An 11210-nucleotide genomic window follows, 5' to 3' on the forward strand; every position below is an offset into this window, starting at 1 on the left:
GCCTTTGAGCTTCCAGCAAGTTTCACGTGTATGCCGTCCACGTTTGCAGTGATCACACCAAGGAACTTTGTCTGATCTTCTTTCCTCGTCAAGGTTCCTAGTTCGTACGCGTTTCCGCAGACGACGCCCGACTCAGGTTGCGGTTGTTCACCATGGTTGGATTCATTGTAGGACTGTGATGGGGAAGGCCACATGTTATTGTTATTCGCCATAGGAGGCTAAACGGGTATGTGAACCGGGTCGGGTAAGAAAGCGTATCGAACAAAAATATGTTGAGGAAAACTTTATGGTAACCCCTAATCCAACAAAAATAGGTTGAGGAAAGCTTTATGGTAATCCCTAACCCAACAAAAATCGGTAACCCCTAACCCAATGCTCTTAACTCAATAACAATAAGTTGAGGAAAGTTTTACGGTAACCCCTAAGCTTTATGGTAACCCTTAACCCAATGCTCTTGATACCATATCGAACAAAAATATGTTGAGGAAAACTTTATGGTAACCCCTAATCCAACAAAAATAGGTTGAGGAAAGCTTTATAGTAATCCCTAACCCAACAAAAATCGGTAACCCCTAACCCATTGCTCTTAACTCAATAATAATAAGTTGAGGAAAGTTTTACGGTAACCCCTAAACTTTACGGTAACCCTTAACCCAGTGAACTTGATACCATATTGGAAAAAATAGGTAAAAGTGGTTATATTTTATTCGTCAGCCTTAAACTGATTTATATAGCGAGGATATAATTATTACAATTGATTTTCTCCTTAATGGAGAATAAAGAAAAATAAAGATAGTATTAAAGACAATAATAAAACCGGAAATACATTTATCAAGGATACAACCTTATACTTTTGATTTTACCTACTATAAACACATTAGATGAGGTAATTATACTTGTGAATGCTTTTGATGGTAGATTTTTTTGTAAAGCATAAGTTAATAAGTAGTGATGGCATATCAATTTAAGGGCAAGGCAATACACTCTTAACAAATTTCAAAGATTAAACTTAACCAATTAAAAGGAAAAATAAATTGAACCATAAGAGGTGATAGGCAGTGGAATTGACTTATATTTAGAACAAAATGACCAAATTTAGCAGTTAAGATTAAACCTCTAGGATTGTATCAATAAAGGTACAAAAAGCATACTTAAAACATAGAAGTATTATAATACAGCAAGTTAGTAATGAGTTGCCTAACAGTACAAAAAATTAGTTCTAATTCCATGCTAAAAAATGATTACAAATCATTTTCACATTCTATCTTGAATTGTTTTTCTTTGGTTGCAGATTGCTTGGGTGTTATAAATGCATTTGCAGGAAGATCATTAGGTTAATGGTAGGAGCATATCTTTTCGCTGGTGTATTAGTTGAACTACATTCAAGGCTCCAATTTTGCTTGTTTGACATGGTTGGTTGTGTAGAGATAGTTAAATCGGTGGATTGGCTCAGCTATGCATAGTAAAATGAGAAGGTAATTAGAAGGTAAGCTTGAGAATGATAAAGAAACGAAGATGCATAATGCCAAGTAATAAGTTTATGTAAAGAATACACACCATAGTTTGGTTATTTTGATCAAATGGAATGGTGGCAACATGCACTTTATGTGGAGCCTTTGATGTTTGCTGCATGAAATAGCTAAAAAGGGCTTGGCTATTATATTCAAAAGAAATATAGAGATTAGTTTAAAGTTCATCATTAGTAAATGAAATATGTGAAACAAATTTGCAGTAACATTACCTCATTGGGGTTTAAGAAATCATCATTAAGTATTACAATCGAGCATTGTTGGTACATAGTCTGATATTTGACACGGAATGAAAATTTCTTTTTCAAAAGTTTGTCAAGGATTTCAGGATAAATTAACGGGTTATCCTCATATGCCTAATTGATCAAGAATGTCATATGAGTAAGTTGGCTACATAACACAATTATGAAGAGTACATAACATGTATGATGTAGTAAATAAATAATGAAATTTTCACAAATTATTGACTTACTTCTTTCATGATAGCTCTCAATGCCGCAGTTGTTAATCCAAGTACCAAGACATATTCTTTGTCCCAAAAGGCAAAGCAAAGAACATGATACTCAATCTCAATTTTAAATCTAGAGAATAACCACAGTTTGTATAGGTACATAATATGTTTAACCATTTCCACCACAACTACAGTGAAAAGGCATCCCCAAATTTTTATTAGAAATATTGCAATTTGAACAACATTCATACTATCAATTAGGGTGTCCATGGTTCATGAATTCCATTGAATCAAACCACATTTATAGTTCAGTTCAGTTTATAATAACCATTTCATTAAAAATACAATTAACTGCAAAAATGGTTTCAATTCAGTTTAAAATTAGTTTATAATCAGTTTGTATTTATAAACTAGTTTATAATTAGTTTGCAATTATAAACCAAATTTATAATTTGAACTCTTTTAAAATTAATTATTTTAATTTCATAAAAAATAATTAATTTAAAAATATTTATTTTAAAAAAAAGTCTTTTATTTATAAAAATAAAATAAATTTTTTTATTTTCCTAAAGAAGAAGTAAAAAAATCAGATTTTTTTTAAGAATTCTGGCAAAAAATAATTAAAAAAAAATATTTTAATTTTAATTTTTCAGGAAAAAAAATCCAGAATAATTTTTTTTTCGAAGAAAAAAATTTATATTTTTTTACTATAGTAAAAGTTTCAATTTTTTTTAAAATAACCATTTTTTTCATTTTTTTTTAAAATTACCAAAACAACCATGTTTTGAAGAGGATGCGCCAGATGAATTGGCTCATCCCTAATACATGAAGAGGAGGCGCCACTAGCATTGGCGCATGCATTTGGCTCCTCATGAGGAGGCGTCAATGCTAGTGGCGCATGCATTCGCCCTCATGAGGAGGCGTCAATGCTCTTGGTACTTGTATCGAACTATTTATTAATAATAAAAGGCTTTTTCTTTATTATGTTTGTTTAATAAAGTCTATAGAATAGCTAGTCCGTTTAATTTATCAAGTATGACTTAATCATGAGATCACATTAAACATAAGGACATTATTCTTAAAGTATCCGTAGTCGAGCTTTATTGTGAAGTGGGATAACATTAAAGCATTAAGACTATTATGTATATAGACTGATGATCACATCTCATGGATCATGGATAAGGAGTTATCAAGTCTTAAACATAGGTATGAATATTAAGAGTAATATTTATACTGGATTGACCCGCTATGAGAATACTATATAGAATGTTATGCAAAGTGTCATAAGTTATTCTCATGGTGATAATGGTGTATACCACCCTTCGACCTGAAACCACTATGGACTCTAGATGTAGAGTCAAGTGCCTTATTGTTGATCAAACGTTGTCCGTAACTGGATGACCATAAAGACAGTTGATGGGTACTCCATGAAGCATGTTGAGGGACATGAGTGACCTAGATGGAATATGCCCATCCTGCATAATAGGATAAATGTCTATGGGCCCAATATTGAACTGGACAAGGATGACACGGTCTATGCCATGTGTTCAATATAGACATAAGGGCAAAAGGGTAATTGTACACATAAGTATTATCACAAAAGGATTTGTCAGATCACATGACATTTTCGTGTCTTAGGTAGCAATGATGTGTTGCTAGATACTGCTCACTATTTATTATGTTAAATACGTGATTTAATATAATTGGCAATGCCGCGAAAACCTACAGGATCACACACAAAAGGACATATTGATGAAAGATAAAGTAACTAAGGAACACCGTAAGGTACGGTGCACTTAAGTGAATTGTAGAACATCGTAAGGTACGGTGTACTTAAGTAGAATACGAAATATGGTAAGGTACCACACGCTTAAGTGATTTTGGCATATTATAAGATATGAGCCACATACACTTAAGTGGGCTTTTTAGCTTGCAGCCCACACAAGTGGTTCTATAAATAGAACCCTTGTGCAGAAGCATTTGTGTAGTTGCAATTTCGTTTCTCTCTCTCTCACACTCAAAGCCTTCATTCATAGTAGCTAGCACTGAGATTGAAGGAATCTATTCGTGTGGAGTAAGTAGAGGCGTTGTCACCGTTCAACGTTCGTGATCGCTACGTAGATCTGCATCAAAGGTTTCAATCGCCACAAGAGGTAACAATTCTATCACTGATCATGCACATTCGTAAAGATCACTAAAGGAGAATTTTTTAAATTCCGCTGCATTTTGGATCACCCTTCTCCTTCAACCACTAGCATTGGCGCATGCATTGGGCTCCTCATGAGGCGGCGCCAATGCTAGTGGTGCATGCATTCGCCCTCACGAGGAGGCGTCAATGCTAGTGGTGCATGCATTCTCCCTCATGAGGAGGCACCAATGCTCCTAGCGCCTAAGTGTGCTTTGTAGTGTGGGCGCCAATCCCTTTGGCGCCTGAATGTCATGTCATGTGGGCGCCAATCCCCCAGGCGCCCACATGTTTTGTACAATTAATGTTTCGTCTCTATAAATATCACGCATTGGATGCAATATTTTTTACTAAAACTCATCTCCTAATACCATAATTTGTCTAGTTCAACCATCATCAATTTCAATTTTCTTTGTTTCAACAATGTCTGCATACATTCAGAAATGAAATGTTGATGTAATATTTTCCGTCGTTGCGGCTCCGATACAGATTCGACTTTGGAACACAGATATGTTTGAACGTCTTAATCGGACGTTGTACAGTTGGTTAGAGGGAGAAATTGGAGTGGGTGAACAGATTAGAAGAATACAATGGCTTGTGTCCACATTCAACCAAAATGGAGAAGTGCGCGAATGAGTGGATATTAAGACCGACCAAGATGCTCGTAGGATGATGCATTACATGTTCAAAATTGTTTTGATGGTTGTAATCGCATAGTTCTTGTATTGTATTTGTTATAATTATTTATGTTACTGTTTATGTAATGCTACTTTTGTCACATACGTCTATTATGAAATAAATTTAGTTTTTCATATACTGCAATAGAGGTACATGTTAATTTATCTGGTTGTGCTCGTTCCAACACTAGGACAGTTATTACGATTGTGACCTGGATGACGGCATGGACTATATAGTCTGACCATTTTGTTCGCCGTATCCATTTCGGTTCGAATCCGGGTGCTGTTTGGGCGACCCTTTTTCTTCCTTCGCATAACTTCGTTATGCCAGACGATGTCCCCTTGATATTCTGGCCAATAATCATCTTTTGCCACTATGGAAAAACTAATTTTATAAACATTTGAAAGGCTGACGATTTTATAAACTTTAGATAGCAAGTAGGATGGATCTCTTCGAACCTTTGAGCATGCCACAATTACATGGGAGCAGGGGGTACGAAAGGCTTGGAACTTTCCGCAGTCGCACCAACCTCTATCTAGTTCGACTCTGTATTGTCCCATCGGCATGCCTTCATTGTGATCCATGGACTCGGCAACACTATACCAACCTTTAGTTCAGTCAAATACCGTAACCACGTGTGTGTTTGCTTTGGCAGCTTCATGTCTGATGAATTTCATTGAAGCATCACTGAACAACTGTCTAGATTGCAACACTGAACTCCATTTTGAGCGTCTGGTTTCAAACAGCTCCCCTAGCCTGAAATATGTTTCCTGCACCAAAGCGTTTATTGGAAGGTTACAGATGCCTTTGAAGACAGAGTTTATTGATTCCACAAGATTTGTTGTCATGTGGCCTCAACGCTGACCGTTGTCGTATGGCCTAGTTCACTTCTCCAACGGAATATTATCGATCCATCGTACCTATCTTTGTTTGAGAATCTTATTTCTTCGCGGTAGTGTTTGAAAGAAGGTTTTGATAATGCGTAACATGCATTGACAACCTTCTTCCGCAACGTCTTATCTTTGATTTCCCGCATGAAATTCTAAGAAATATGTCTAATACATAACACATGTGTCGAAGGAGGATTTTGCCAGCCGTTATCAATGTTATTATATGCATTGATGATCGAAGGGTGTCTGTCGGAGATCAAACATAAGTTAGGCTAAGGTGCAACGTGCAATCGGAGATTTCTTAGGAAAAAACTCCATCCCTCAGCAGTCTCCCCTTCAACTAGAGCAAAGGCGATTGGAAAAATATTATTGTTCCCATCTTGTGCCACTGCCATCAGTAACGTTCCTTTGTATTTTCCGTACAACCATGTACCATCAATTTGTATAATTGGTTTACAAAAAAAAAAACCTATGATACATGGTTGACAGGCCCAGAAGAGACGGTGAAACATTCTATTTCCAACAGCAAACGTACCATCTGGTGTATACGCGGGCAATGTTTCCATCTTGACAATTGTCCCGGGAGCATATTGTTTTAGAGCCAACAGGTATTTTGAAAGTTGTTTGTAAGACACTTTTTCAACATCCTTTGTCCTAGCTATCCATGCCTTCCTATATGATGGAGTGTACTCGTACTCTTCCCTAATATGCGAGATTATTGTACTCACCTTTAACAAGGGTTTGTCTCCAATGACAGACAATATTCCATCGCATATTAGCTGAGAGCTTAATTTACGATGATCCTGCATTGGGTTTGTCAGCATGCGTGTGTGATCTGGACCCATTGATCCAATCTTCCAAGACTCGCTCCTCTTCCGGTACGAAGCTGACAACCTAAAAAGGCAGTGCTCATTCGGACAATAAACTTTATACCTCGATGCGTCAGTTCTGTCAACTCTGAAATCAGCTGATAGTTGCATGTGGAATTTCCTAATGGCTTTTACACATTCCTCTTTTGTGTGAAATGTGTCTCCTTGTTTCAAAGATCCTTGCATCTGCACGTAAGGATTGCACCATACATCTGCTGAAGGTTCATCTGAACCCAAATTCAACCTTGTCATGTGTTGGGGTGGGCAATATACGTGACTTGCTGGTATTGGCTCCTCTTCCTCATCAGCGTTCACCATTGAATCAACCATGATCTCGGCTTCTTCTTCTTCATCATCTGGAACATTCACCTCATCTTGTTCGTCATCATTCTCACAAAACACTTGTGACTGATAAATGAACTGAGACACCTGTTGTCGATGTGGTAATATATATAACTCTATATCATTGTAACCGGATTATTCGTGACTGACAGACATATGCTGAACATTGTCATCATCTCGAATCTTCTTCTGATAAAATTTCACCTGGTTTTCTGCAAACCAAACCGGATTTTTATAGATGATTTGACCCACATTGCTGCACTGTAATTTCTTTTCTATTCTTTGTTTCAGATGTGAAAAATTTGATCGTCGATTTATAGTAAACCAAGTTACCTCTGTGTTTCGAAAACCAAAAACTGAACAACTGATGATCAAATATTTCACCTTTGACATGGGCACTGATCATGTAATGTTGTGTGGAAGACATTTTGTTCAAATATTAAATATGTCAATTTCTTTGCTGGAATTGAATGCATTGGTAAGTTGTTCATCTGCACAACATAAATAGTCATTGTCTGTACATACTTGACCATGCATGCAGTAAAAAGAATCTAACATGCAGTGAAAAGAGTGAAAAGAACACATATGCGCCCAGGGAATCAAGGAACCTCTGAACCAAGGAATCCATGTGCCCTAATATTCCTAACAGGCACCCATTCCCTAGGCGCCATAAAGTAACTTGGGCGCCAAGAGGAATGACACCCCTTCACAAAAATTGTAGCAAGGTGCCACTAGGAAGGCCCCCCCTTCCCATTGACCTACACTAAGGCGCCAAGAGGAAGGGCGCCTCTTCCTTTGCATGTGGATTCTTCACATGCGCCTAGAACAAATATTCTTCACATGGTTTCTGCATTTTTTCATTCCATTGTTTTCTTTTGCCATTGCATGCAACCAATCCCATTATTTTTAGATTGCAAACCTACTCACTCATTCATCTATAAATAGCCTCTCATATCAATAATATCAAATCATCTTCATCAATACTCAATTATATTCTTCTTTGTCACACTAATCCTCTACCACACTTAAGCTCTCCAAAATCAAATCATGTCTTTATTGACTATGGGCGATGAACACAGAGGCACACTCGAGAATATCTCTTTCTTTTTACTTTTTATGTTTTTAGTTTTATACCTTTGTTATCGATGTTTTTCTTACTTCTTATAGAGTTGTGTTTGTTGATTATGTATTTCTTCTTCTTATTGTATTTTCTTACTTTTTTGTTATTAGGATCCGAAGCGGTTTAGATGTCGTGTACATGAATATGTACCCCACGATCCTTTAATAGAACCATATATTAGAGGATATGGATTTGGAAAACTACTCAACATTGTTACGTACTCGGTAGACTACAAGTTCATCCTGGCTTTGTTGGAAAGATGGAGACCTGAGACCCACACATTTCACCTTCCGATTGGTGAGTGTACCCTCACACTTGAGGACGTGTACATGTTGTTGGGTCTCCGTATAGATGGAAAGGTCGTGAATGGTAGAGTTAACCAAGACAACAATATCTGCAATGAATTATTGGGTTCCCCTTTGTTAGACGACGAAACTGAGGGAGACACATCCGGTCAAGCAAGGGGGCAATGTATAAATTTAAAATACCTTAAACAATATTATGTCAGTATAGTATTGTCCGAAGATTCAACTGAGTAAGAGAAAATAATAAAAGCTCGGTGTTATATTATGATTTTATTTGGTAATTTTTTGTTTCTAGAAATTACAGGTAATTCTATAAATATAATGTATTTACCTTTATTGCGCAACATTAATAAGGTAAACACTTATAGTTGGGGTTCAGCTGTGTTGGCCCATCTATATAGTGCAATGTGTAAAACTGCAAAAAAGAATACTTGTACTTTTTTTTTCATGAGCGTATTTACTTCAAGTTTGGGGTTGGTCAAGAATGTCGTCGCTTTCCACGGTAAATGAGCGTCCATTCGTGTTCCCGTTTGCAACCAAGTAAGTCTAACACTTTACCATTTATCATTTAGTTAATTATATTTTATATTATAATTAATAGTAAATAATATTTTTCACTTTTTTTTATCTAAGGTGGTCAGTAAGGGGGATGAACTACAATAGGTGTCTGAAACACGCTATTGTAGTCTATCGCAATCTATTGGACCACATTGGACATGACGATGTAATAATCCTACCCAATTATATTTTAATTTAAAAATACTTATCAAATTATTTTCCATCTAATCGTTTCGTATTGTTTTACAGTTTATCTGGAGGCCATATCTGGGACTGGATCATGATGTGAACCATGATGACGCTGCAGTTTGGACAGCTAAGACACCGATTATCCGATTCACTATGGTGGAAATGCACCAGATGACCAGGTCAAACTGCAGTTCGGAATGTTACAACAGATTCCAGAATCTCCCACGTGTTTGGGGAATATACATCAAAAAAGGGTTGATGCACAATGGGATTATTCTTACTGGAGAGACTTTGCAAAAGAGATGTGTCGTAAATGGAGGAATCAACGACAACACATATTAAACGAACCAGTCATCCATGGTGCAAGACCAACTCAACAATATTGGCATGGTTTAGGTCGGTAACAACTCAGCAATTTCTATCTGAGTCACGGTATTTGATGGATCCACGCCAACTTGCTTCGTCATTGTACGCCCCATAACAATTCACCACCTAACACCAATGTGAACCCACCCAAACCCAACAACTAACCACACAACATCAACCTACCACATACATACAACAACCAACAACCCAACCTCGCAACCCGTTCATGCCAACCACCCAACAACGAACCATCCAACGTCGTAATCCATTCATACCACCCACCCAAACACAAAACCAAGAATCAAACCCCACAACCACAATCGTCTATAGCCCAGATGATTCATATGTGTCACTTCATCGTAGCCCCCCACCAATGACCACCCAAACATCCCATCAACATAACACCCAACCATTGTTTAACTATAGTATGCCCCAGAAACCATTGCTTCGTTTCCAAAACGACTCAATGGCCCAATTTGGGCAACTATACCGTCCCCAATTCACCCAACCCCAACGATCTAACTACGACAACATGGGCAGCAAACTCCATTATGGAAGTGCCGTTGGCCAGAGCCCTTCCGGATATTGGGAACAAATGATGACACATCTGTCAAATACCGCTAAAACTTCCGCCGGACCTTCCCACCAGCCATCGCTAGATCAGGTCAGCACACAAAGACCTCAAACACCTCAAAAAAATCATGGGAGACCTCGGAGACAAACTAACGCACTTGGATGTGGAGTAGAGGGCGTTATAATCGGGTCGGTCATTAGTTTATTGTCAGTACAGTGTAACCAATTATTACATCATCAATAAATTTATGTATTTTCATTACTATTTCTTATTTATTAAATAATGAAAATTAAAAATTAATAATCAATTTTTTTAAAAAAACTAAAAAACTAAAAAATAAAAAAAATAAAAAAATAAAAGGGGTGTATGCGCCAGATGAATTGGCGCATACACCAACCAAATGCACCTAGACGCCAGGAGCATTGGCGCCTCCTCATGAGGGCCAATGCATGCGCCACTAGCATTGACAACTCATCATGAGGAGCCCAATGCATGCGACAATGCTAGTGACGTCCCTCTTCATGTATTGGGGATGCGCCAATTCATCTGGCGCATCCTCTTCAAAACATGATTATTTTGGTAATTTTTTTGAATTATTGGTTTTTTTTTTGAAAATAATGGTTATTCTAAAAAAAATTCAAAAGTTTCAGAATAATAAATTTTAAAATTTGGGGAAAAAATTCACTACAAATTTTTTTTTATTCTAAAATTTTTATTTTTCAAAAAATTTTCCAGAATTTTTTTATTTCAAAAAACAATAATTTTTTATTATTCTGAAAAAATATTTTTTATATTTCAAAAAACAATTATTTTTTATTTCAAATTTAATTATATTTTTTTAATGAATAAAAAATAATTATTTTTAGAAAAAATATTTTTTTATGGAATATAAAATATTTTATTTTCAGACTTTTTTTTCTAAAAAAACTATACTTTTTTTTTATAATTTTATTTTTATTTGTCAATAAAATATTTTTTATTTTTCATAATTACAAATATTTTTTAATTTCCATTTTTTTTTATTTTCGCTCTAAATAATTTTTCTTTTTTTTATAAAAAAAAATTATTTATATAATTAAAGCAGTTTATAAAAGAAAACTAATTATGAACCGGTTTTAAACTGAATTAAAATTGTTTAACTTAAATGGTTCAGT

General features: G+C 36.0%; 1 long non-coding RNA gene across 1 annotated transcript; it reads right to left on the reverse strand.

Annotated features, from left to right (window-relative positions):
- Window positions 1-1276: 1276 nt before the first annotated feature.
- LOC127108314 (uncharacterized) lies at window positions 1277-1915 on the reverse strand. Its single transcript, XR_007795998.1, has 3 exons — window positions 1742-1915; window positions 1558-1626; window positions 1277-1453 (listed from the first exon to the last, which is right to left on the reverse strand). It is a non-coding gene; the product is annotated as an uncharacterized LOC127108314 (long non-coding RNA).
- Window positions 1916-11210: the final 9295 nt, after the last annotated feature.

This window comes from Lathyrus oleraceus, chromosome 7, assembly GCF_024323335.1.
Source record: "Lathyrus oleraceus cultivar Zhongwan6 chromosome 7, CAAS_Psat_ZW6_1.0, whole genome shotgun sequence".
NCBI lineage: Eukaryota > Viridiplantae > Streptophyta > Magnoliopsida > Fabales > Fabaceae > Lathyrus > Lathyrus oleraceus.